The 10,955-nt window shown below is 32.0% G+C and overlaps 1 long non-coding RNA gene across 1 annotated transcript; it reads right to left on the bottom strand.

Moving 5' to 3' along the window:
- Positions 1-8,273: 8,273 nt before the first annotated feature.
- On the bottom strand, positions 8,274-10,701 carry LOC133833959 (uncharacterized). The gene is made up of 3 exons (XR_009893231.1): positions 10,479-10,701; positions 9,142-9,229; positions 8,274-9,040 (listed from the first exon to the last, which is right to left on the bottom strand). It is a non-coding gene; the product is annotated as an uncharacterized LOC133833959 (long non-coding RNA).
- Between the last annotated feature and the right edge of the window lie 254 nt (positions 10,702-10,955).

Raw genomic sequence — 10,955 nt, forward strand, 5'->3', positions numbered from 1 at the left:
GCGAAGACCATTGCTGCCAACTCCATATCGTGCGTTGGATAGCGTTGCTCGTATTCCTTCAGCTACCTTGAGGCATAGGCTATCACTTTGACATTTTTTATCAGCACACAACCCAAACCTTGCTTTGATGCATCACAATATACTACAAACTTGTCATTGGGTGTCAGTACACAAAGTACTGATGCTGGGCATAACTTATCCTTGAGCAACTGGAAGCTCTCTTCACATCTATCCGTCTAGTTGAACTTTTGCTGTTTTCAGGTCAGGTTGGTAAGCAGAGTGGCTATCTTAGAAAAGCCTTCTACAAATCTCTGATAATAGCCTGCTAGCCCCAGAAAACTTCTAACCTCTAACACATTCTTAGGTCTTGGTCAATCTTTCACAGCCTCTACCTTAGCTGGGTCTACAACAACTCTATCCTTGGATACTATGTGGCCGAGGAACGCTACTTGCGAAAGCCAAAATTCCCACTTCTTGAACTTGGCATAAAGTTTATGCTCCTTCAATCGCAACATGGTCATTCTTAAATGTTCCTCATGCTCGACTTCATCCTTGGAGTACACCAATATATCGTCTATGAACACTACGATGAATTTGTCCAAATAATCCTTGAAGACTCGATTCATTAAATCCATAAATGCGGCTGGAGCAATGGTAAGACCAAAAGACATAACTAAAAACTCATAATGTCTATATCGAGTTCTAAAAGTTTTCTTTGGACTATCTTCTTCCCGTACCTTGAGTTGGTGATAACCGAACTGTAGATCAATCTTTGAAAACATGGTTTCTCCTTGGAGTTAATCAAACAAGTCGTCGATCCGGGGTAGCGGGTACTTATTCTTAATTGTCACCTTATTCAGCTCGTGGTAATCTATACACATCCGCATGCTTCCATCCTTCTTCTTCACAAATAAAAACAATGCTCCCCATGGTGAATTGCTTGGTCTAATGAAACCCAAGTCTAAGATTTCTTGTAGCTGCGTCTTCAACTCCTTGAGTTTGGTAGGTGCCATCCGGTATGGTGCCTTTGAGATAGGCTTCGTTCCTTGTACTAGTTCGATTGTGAAGTCGATTTCTCGAATAGGCGGCAACCCTGGTAAGTCGTCAGGAAATACTTTTGGGAATTCCTTTATAATGCGGACGTCTCCATCCTTTAGTGGTGTTTCCTTTACCACATCTGTGATGCTGGCTAAGAATGCGTGACATCATTTCTCAATCATCCTCTGAGCATTGAGAGATGAAATAAGCGGTGTCCATTGTCTTGAAACTTTTCCCATAAAACACAGTCTCCACCGTCAGGAGTCTCGAACGTCACTTACTTACACTACAAGAAAAAATGCTTTTAATAACACAAAAATGTGTTATCAAAACATACCATAACATTTTTTGATGTGTTAAGACCGACTATGTTATCGTAGGTCAGGGTACTTTACATAACACTTTATCATTGTTATACAGATGTGTTATTATACTGTGAACGATAACACACTTTCTTTGTTATTTTAATAAATAGATAAGTGTTTAATTATATTATTTATAGTCGATTATATACCACATTTCAATGCTTATAAATTTGTGTTATACTACACTTTAGTATAACACATTTTTTGTGTTATATAATGAAGTTTGCATAACAAAATTCTTTACTTATAAAAAGTGTTATTGTAATAGATATTATAACACATTTTTTGTATTATTTTAATATTTAGATAAGTTTAAATTCTCATTATATATTCACTTATATAACACTAATTTATTCTATTATATTTTTATTTTTTATTTATATAATTAAAATTAGCTTTCTAATATATACTAGCATCATCAAATGAACTTGATTTTCAAATAACAAAAAGTAAAAAGTATTCAACATTGTATTAACAATCCACAAATTAGTTTAAAACATTCAACACTGTCATCAAATTATATTATAGCTCTCAGGAGACAAAGACCCGAAAACTTAAACCAATAAATCTTAAATCACATGGTAAAAGACATTATCGCATTATCACATATAAAGTGCATCCTAATGACCAAATATTATCTCTCTCATCGATATCTGCATTAGTTGGACAATCCCACAACTCGGGAGCTCGAAAAGGTGCTGAACAATGCTCAGATGCCCATTCCTACACAGCAAGCAATGAGTCCACCATCAATACAAGTTCGAAATATTTAATGAAAGATGAAATCTATGTCCATTCCTCCATTACTTTGGCATATTCTAACAATAGGAACTTTTAAATTGTACAAATTAAAAATAATTCAAAATCGAATCAGAATAAAAAAATAGCCAGAATCAAAATTCAAAAGAGCAAAGGCAGAAAAACTAATCCAAGAACTTAACCATCTTGAAGTTCAGATTACAAAAACACTAGACATACAAGTGAGCACTTTAATCGCCAATCCTATTTTCTTATAATGTCTATATAGCTAGTACTTTTGGTCTAATTTTCTTTTCTTCGTCTTCTTTTTCTTTTTATGTAAAGTCAAAACAAATAAGGGAACTTGATCTTGCTAATATACATCTGCAACTTGAGGACACAAAAACATATTCAATTCATACTACTTTAGAGGTGAGAGAAGTTGAATTAAAAAGTCTACAAGAAGTCCTAGATAGGCTTAGTTTAGACAAAATTCAAGCAAGTTTATTTATTCTCTAGAGCCACAAATAGAGAAAAACTAGGTGTTTTATATAGGAGCATTAATTTAAAGATCTAATCCTAGGAAGCCACAAACAGAGAAAAACTCAGGACCTGCATGCATAGGAAGATCATGAAATTTCTAGGAAGTACGAAGCATAAATGTAGAAAGACAGCTCTGACGTACTAACCTGTTCAGAAAATAAAAGTGTTACTCAATTATCAACACATAAAAAGCATAGAACAGTAAGATTCAATTGCTACTGTAAAAGCAGAAAACATAGAAACAAATGACCAAAACTCCAGACAAGAGAACTACATGTACCATTAAACACCATTCTACATATAAAGAGCAGGTTAATTGCTCAGGCAATTGCTGATATGCAATTGCTGAACCGGCTGTAACATACACAGCACAAAGTTCATACACACAAAGAAGAGCAACAACTAAAAGTAAAAGAACATCAACTGCTCTTGTAGAAGTAAAATTAAGTGAAATGTGAGTGAAACTTTCTGAATTTCTCAAGAGCTTACAAAACCTCTTCCCCTCAGAAAAATAAATAATCACAACAACAACAACAACAATGTAGCAATGATTTATTTACAGAATTTTGGGCTTATAAATTAGAATTAAAAACTTATGATTACCCTATTCTCCCCACCATGAACAAGTACATGTCACAATAACAAGATGCATCTTAGAACTAAAAATAAAATTAAAAATCTGAAGCATTTAGGACACATCTCTTGCAAAGTACTGATTTAAAGAAAGGAGAACCAACCAACCTGTAGAGTTGATTCAAGATAAGAGGCCCCACAAATTGAGAAAGATCATTGCCAATCTACATGTTATAAAGTGAACAAAAAAATAAAATATTAGAAAACATATTTGGTCTGATATAAAATTTACACTTAAAATAACATATTTGGAAAAGGAACGGTCTGATGTTGGTTGGTGAAAAATTAGAACACTGCTGTACTTTTCCATATAAATGTGCAAAAAAAAATGCTTTGTGCTATGATGTTCCAAAGCTATAATTAAGAGAGGAGAGAGAGAGAGAGAGAGAGAGAGAGAGAGAGAGAGAGAGAGAGAGAGAGAGAGAGAGAGAGTAGTTGAGTACTAAAACATTATGACTAGGAAACTTTTTGTCATATGAAAAAAAGATCCAGTCTTGGATACTTGCCTAAAATATGCCAAAAGGTACCTAACATAGTGACATGGTGTGCTCAAAATATAATGATATATTATTATGGCCAATTTACCGTTAAAGAGGGTGACACAATTCAATATAAGCAATCACTTGTCACGGTTGTTTCAGACATTGCGAAGGGTAAAATCAGACTTGATGGCTATGAAGGAATGGAAATAATGGCCAAAAAAATTCCAATAATGTAAACCAAAAAATAAGATGTAATACTCTGCGTTTGTCTTTAGAAAACATAGCCCCCCACAAAAACTCAACAATGAAGGCTGGAAATAGACAAAAATCAGCAACAAAGACTTTGAAGAAACTAACCTAGAATAGAGCCAAGATCTGACACATGACTCATTCAGATCTCTCTTAATGTCTCTGTCTAATTGTAAATACATGATATGTGTGCATGCTATGCAGAAATGTAGATCATGTTAGGCTAATTCTAGTTAAAACTCAGTTCATGTCAACAACAGCTGCATATCTTCCAACTAACACTGAAAATATACGAATTAATTGTACCACTTACTTGGGAGCATTTCCTTGTGAAGTAGCATGAAATGAAGTACAAAGCTGACCTGGATAACATAGCATTTAATTCGGTTAATGTGAACCTTAAAATACTATATAATATATAACTCATATTTGAAACTCAATGAAAAATTAAAAAAACTAATGACAGTGAAACTTTAAGGCTAAATAGGTCAAAGACTTTGTCATTTTCTGATTAGAATAGAGATTGGTGTATTTGGTTGTAACTTTAGATAGGCCAAACACCCATACAACAGCGGTAGCACATGAAAACTGCAACCGAAATTTTGGGATATCGTTTGGTTTAAAAGTGTAAATGAATTTATAACCTTTTCTCTTTTCTGATTTGTTGATAGATTGAGAGGTCTTTCTGTAACTTATTTCTGTTTGAAAATTTTCATTGTTGTGTTCCCAATTAGATGCTTAACCTCTGGTTGAGTTTGTGATGGTCTTATTCATTACAATTTTTTTAGCTGTCATATTATTTTCGCCATATGATAAAAAGTAGCATTGTTACTATAATTAATTTTTAAAAAAAAAATCCTGCTGACTGCTAGAAAGTCGTAGTTGACAAAAACCATTTGCTAATAATCTTCTTTTTCTAGAATACATCTATCATAAGCCATCATTTCAAAATATACAGACTGGAGTCATAAGCATGCACATCAAAAACAAAGTTGACACCTATGAACCATTCAAATGTGTTCTCATGTATTTCAAAATAATACAAAACGGAACAAAATCATTCTAAAAAATTTTAAGTTTCAACATTTTAAGGACAAGCAAATTTTAACAGCAACAACAAAATACAAAAAGGCAAAAAATCCAAATGTTTACATCATTTAAAGAGGAAGAACTAGATGAAATTGCAACCTCTAAATCTTGTAGCAGTAACACAAAAGAGAGTTCTTGCAAACTCCTTTAGATGCAAAAATATAGAAACGTATGAGTTCACAAAAGAAAGGTGGAGATGGAGAGAATTTGAAAAGAAACAAACTATTTAATACCTCAGAGTCCACAACAAACCATTATAACTGTGCCCCATACTTGCATCATTCATAATTATGCAACACATTTCAATTTTTTAACTGAACAATCATTTTCTATTTAAAGCATCCATAAACAAGCATGTAGAAGATGCATTTTAAAAAAACTCATGTCATCAAAGAAGCTATATACCCTAACAAACATGCAAATAGAATGCTTAAAAAACAGCATCCGGTTATTATTTTTATTTTATTATTTTAAGCAAGGAACGTACAAAAACATCAGAATAGGAAGTATTTTCCTATACAAGCCTACATCGAAACATAACAAAAACAATGTAAGCTGATTATGCATTTTAATATGAAAGGCATCTGAAAAATAGTTGCATAGTTATGAAATTCTAATAGAAAATTAGCATAGCAAACACATCAATACCGATTGGAAAAAATTTAAAACTTTATTGAAATTACAAATAAATTCTTAAAATATAATTTTTATCATAAAATCTTAAACAAATACAAAACATTCAATAATACATAAGCCACATATATTTAAACATATCTTCATAAATACATTGCTATACAAATATAACATTTGATAAAAAGAAAATCAATACCAAAACAAACTCTTAGGGGTTCAAAAGTAGTATTCATATGATCTTGATCTAATCAATACTAATTATATTATGATATAGTTTGAGTATAAATACATGTAAATAAGAATATTAAACCAACCAAATTGAGTAGATGAATAATTGAAAAATCTTGCAGATACTAGAGTAGCCACTATCACAAGATTTCATTCTATAGTTACTAAAATCATAAATGATGTTAAAGTGGTTACAAGATACTCTACAAAGATTACTTACAAGAGTCTCTATCAATTATGTTTTCATATTAAAAAATATAATTTAAATTGTTTCTTTTGTGTTTTATTTGATACTTTTCAAAATTAAATTGATATTTCTGACATTTCATCAATGTTTCCACAATATTTCTGCTATATTTTGACAGATAAAGTTTTACACTCAGAAAAATATCAGAACCTTGATATTGCCAAATCAATCAGTTTATGATTTACCATAGCCACTTTCCTTTTTTGAGCTCTTCTCTTAAACATGCATTAGCATGCTCTCTCTTCACCCGCTTCTCTGATGATGATGGCTGATCTCTGTTAACACAAGCCTAAGAAGCAAAATCACATTAGATACCTCTTACCTGAATCTTTATCTCAGGAAATCTGACATAAATCACAACTTTTATAACATGAATAGAAATAACTACCCGATAGAATAAAGCAGCTGCAAGGTCAACAAGACCATACTGTGACCTACTTAAATCTCCAAATCTATCATCTTTAGTTGCCTCAGCTCTGAATAAGTATAGATTTAATATTATTTTTCTATTGATAAAGCAAGTTGTATAAATAAAAAGATAACAGTCATCATCTGTATTACAACTTAGCAAGTAGCAAAAATGCTCCTTCTAAAACGTAGTGAAAGACAAAAACAAAAACAGAAACACCTTCCCATAAACATCTTAGATTACAGCCACAAATACCAATCACAAAGAAGAGTGGAGGATGAGAAGAATGCCTTAAACTCCTTATTATTGAAGATTCATATAGGTATAGATTCAATATTATTAGTACAATATATATTTATATATAAATGAATATAGTACAAACAATAAGCATATGTATTTCAGAAAATATATATATATATATTTATTAATATGAAACTGAAAAATAAAAACCATAGATGAGATTTTGAGAGACGCACAAAGAAGAAGAACATGATAGCTGGTAGGGCACTTGTTCTTGCTTATGGTTGGGAACAAAGAAAAATAGAGAGATTAAGAAAGTTGTATATGGTTCCAATCCAAGTATTTAAAAATTAACATAAAGAAATATGGGCAGAATACTGCTAGTAATATCAACAGAAATGACAAATGATACTACTTCAAGGGTAAAAAAAATAACATAACATTCAAAAAATGCACCTCTGTTTCATTGGCTGGCGAGCATTGTAAACTGAAATCCTATATCTATTTTTGATTAATTCCAATCGAACACTATTTTTAAGAAAGTTGATCTCCACATACCAAATTCTTGTAGTGATTTATGTCATAGAATGACCCATTGGAATAAATTTCAATAAATGAAAAACAAAAATTGTTAAAGGAAATAACAAAATTTACCATAAGTTTGCAGCAGCACAATAACAACAGAAAGAAGTGGAAGTGAAAGGGCTTGAAGTAGTGGCCATGGAAGCAATATACCCAGCTGCAAAAACAAGAATTTCATAACCAATTATAACAAAATCAGTTAAAACAAGTATTATGAGATAATAAGATAAATTCATGGGATACCATTGTATCTACTGAGATCCTAGTAAGCTTAGGAAAATTAACAGCAAACTAGCAATGATGCGTATTTTTGTTCCCTTTCACTGTAAATAAAGTTTTCCTAAAAAAATAATATAGTGAGGGTTTTGGCTAGTATATTAGTGTTTGCAAATTAAAAGGAAAAAAACTAGTATAGGAAGAAGTTGTACCTGAACAGCCACCAATCAGAGAGTAAGAGAAACAGTGAAAACACAGAATTGTAAACAGTTTAGATACCATAAGATTAGAGCAATTACCTGTCCACAAGTGACAAAAAGAGCTGCAAGCTGTTCTTTAGTGACCTATGTCCCAGTTACCAATGAATTAGTCATGCATACACCAAAGAAGAGGTAAATAATGGGCCTAATGGAAACACCAAAAATAAGTTGCAAATGGCTTACCTGTTGATCAATGTCAGAAACATAAACAGTTTTTTGAATTATATCTTCCCGTTGTGCCATACTAGTCATGTTGTTCATTCTCCGTTTTCCTTGGCTGTTCCTCTGAAAAATAGCACCCATCAACAAACTTTTCAACTTGGTTCTCAAGGTTAGAGTTCAATTCACATTAGTTTTAATTCCTTGAGATAGAGAAAAAAGAGCAATCATCACAGTAATAAGCAAGTTGGCAAATGGAAAATCATTGAAAAGAAAAAAATAAAGAACATTGAAATATGAATAGATAAAAAGCTGCAGCTGCTCAAAAAAACAGAGGACAAGGCATCATCAAGAGAGGACCATGCAATAAAGTTTATACAACATGCTTTCAGCTCAAAAAAATACAAAGAAGAAGAACACTTTTGAAGTATCCCTAAGTAAGAAGCCCACAAGAACCAAACATAAAGTTGATCCTAATTTTAAGTTTTCCACGAAGTCATTTCTACTCATTATAGTAAAAATCCTTCCAGATCTCAACTTAAATCTCACATTTGGCCAGTACGACTCACACGCAAAACGAATTAGATACAGAATTCTTGTCTCATATACAGGACAAACAATCAAAAGTTTTAAGACAATAACGCCTCTTAGGTTTACATGTCACTACAATTTTACAAGTCTAAGAGAACAACAAACAACAACAATAAAAGAATTGAACAAAAATCAATGCTGCAGTACATATTTGCAGAGAAGTTCAAACATTACAGGACAAAGAAATAAATAAAAAGAAAAAATACTCAATGAATCGCCTAAAGAACATTATGTCCAACACAACCCTACAACAAAACATGAGCTTATGTGAAGTGTGAACTATGTCTAAAACAACATCTAAAAGATTACACTTTTTCCTCTCTTTTTTCGGGGGAAACCTGTTAAAGCTATGAAGCATCAATAAAATTCTAAAATTGAAAGGTGAAAGTCCGAAAAGTTCATATGCAGAAAAAATATAGGGCATATCACAAAAATATACCTCAAAAGGTGCAAGACCAGGCAGCCCATCCAAATTAAGCACTGAAAATCCCATTATCAATCTGAACAGAGGCTCAACAGCAGAATAGCTAATCATAGAAATAATAGAGCATATTAATCTCATTTCATTTTTGTTTGATCGATGGACCAATATATTTTTATATGTTATGTATGTTTCAATATTATGATTAATGCTTTTCTTTGATCAATACACTCTTTACTAGAACTAATTATTGATGATAGTGGTTAGCCTAAGAAAAACCTAAAGATTTCAAACTTTGAGCAACTATGCCTGAACTCAGAAGAAAAAAAAACATGACCCAAATGATAGCCAATACTATTATACTATTGGACATATAACAACAACACACTTGCATGAATTAAAAAAGAAAATAATATATTAAATATGTAGTAATACCAATCTAAGCACTTATACTTGTAAGCAACGATAGACCTTTTTAAAACAGAAGTAGTGAATTAAAGAGGAAATGGATGCATTCAAAAGAGTTTCAAAGATACCACATTTATAAATAAACTTTTACCCTAACTAAAGAATTTTCGAGTGTATCAAAAAAGCTAATTCAAGAAAACACTAACAAGTCAAACCATATAGCAGCAGTAATTGGAAATGTTGCTAGACTTAAATCTCCACATAAAGTATAATTTTGACTTTGCATAATGAAACTAATGTGAAAAAATATTGTTGAGGATTGGTGTCTCATCTAAAGTGCACAATAATTATTTAACAAATCAAAGTAATGATCAACGAAAATATCAAAGAAGAGAGAAAACAAAATAAAATCGCCCAAAAGAAATCTAAAAGGGTACAAGAAAAAGGATAAACCTAAAAAATGAGAGAGACAAGATGCGACTCATGATAGAAGTTGTAGTGATGATAAGGTGAGACGACTGATATGGTGATATGGCTCCTAAATATTTATATATATATATATAAAGAAATTAACCTTTGAGCCAAAAAGCTATATAATTAACCATATTACAGAGAAACATATAGTAATTTCCTTCAGCTTCTCACATTAAATTATCACGTTATTGCTTGTTTTTCTAAATCCAAACAAGTTTCTTTTGATGAACAACCAGCCAGCTTTAAATAACAAAATAATGTTAATAGCAATCTATGAAAACACATAGAGATTAATTATTATGCGTTCATCTATATAAACAAAAATGGACAGAGATATGATTATACCAATTGTAAAAATTTAATAAACATAATAATGATCAAAGCCTTATCCACTGTTTATGTATAGACGATTAGAATAAGAAAGAAAGAAAAAAATGACTCAAACATAAAAAAAATAAGAAAATAAAAAGTACCCAATTAAATATTCTGGCATACTCAGCAAAGACTTCACCACAATGATCATAAGCTTCATTCAAGAGATCCTAATAGGCGGTTCCATCAGTTTGGATGGTTGGTGGATTCAAGGTCACCACTTCTCTCTTTGGGTTTCCGCTACTCTCTAATCTGCAAAAAGAAAACAAAATAATAATATTTCAGATTAAATAGGTGAATACAAAACCAACCATTGAAAATATATTAAGCCCCACCCTTCCGCCCACTGTCGACCAATCGTGGTTACAACCACCATATGCCACTGCTACAAACCACCGCACATCATCATTGTGAGCCACCGCACGCAGCCATGAGTCTAGTCTTGGTCTCCCATGGATGTGAGAGAGGAAGATAGACAGGTATATGAAGAAATAGAGATTAGGGGGCGGCTGAGAGGAGAGAGACAGGTATATGAAGAAAAAGAGATTAGGGATTTTTACCTTTATTAATATTTTTTA

The sequence above is a fragment of the Humulus lupulus genome, chromosome 5, assembly GCF_963169125.1.
Source record: "Humulus lupulus chromosome 5, drHumLupu1.1, whole genome shotgun sequence".
Classification (NCBI taxonomy): Eukaryota; Viridiplantae; Streptophyta; class Magnoliopsida; order Rosales; family Cannabaceae; genus Humulus; species Humulus lupulus.